This window comes from Arachis ipaensis, chromosome B04 (genome assembly GCF_000816755.2).
Source record: "Arachis ipaensis cultivar K30076 chromosome B04, Araip1.1, whole genome shotgun sequence".
NCBI lineage: Eukaryota > Viridiplantae > Streptophyta > Magnoliopsida > Fabales > Fabaceae > Arachis > Arachis ipaensis.
Window position 1 is genome coordinate 121,452,735 of NC_029788.2, and position 457 is coordinate 121,453,191.

The following is a 457-nucleotide window of genomic DNA, read 5'->3' on the forward strand; positions in this document are numbered from 1 at the left end:
TTATCCACTACAAGAAAATGGAATATTTGTAACAAAAAATTTGTATCAAATATAAAATTGTTACAAAAAAAATAGTATTTTATAATAATAATTAGTAATTGTTACAAAAGAATAATGTTTTGTAACAAAAGAAACAAGTTGTTACAAATAATGGTAATTTTTGTAACGAGATGGTGTTTTATTACAAAATATTGTAATATTTTGTAACAAAAAAAAAACAAATTGCCAAAATTTAAAATATTTTGTAACAAAAAATTAATTTGTCACAAAATTTAATATTATTTGTAATAAGTTAATTATTTGTCACAAAATATAAGTATATTTTACAACAATTTTTTTTCAAAATGTTAAACACTTTAAGAATAAAAAAAAATTGTATATATATTTTTTTCAAAATAATTTTATTTTGTTTCAAAAATTAAAATTTTAAAAATTTTAAATATTATTTTATATTCTT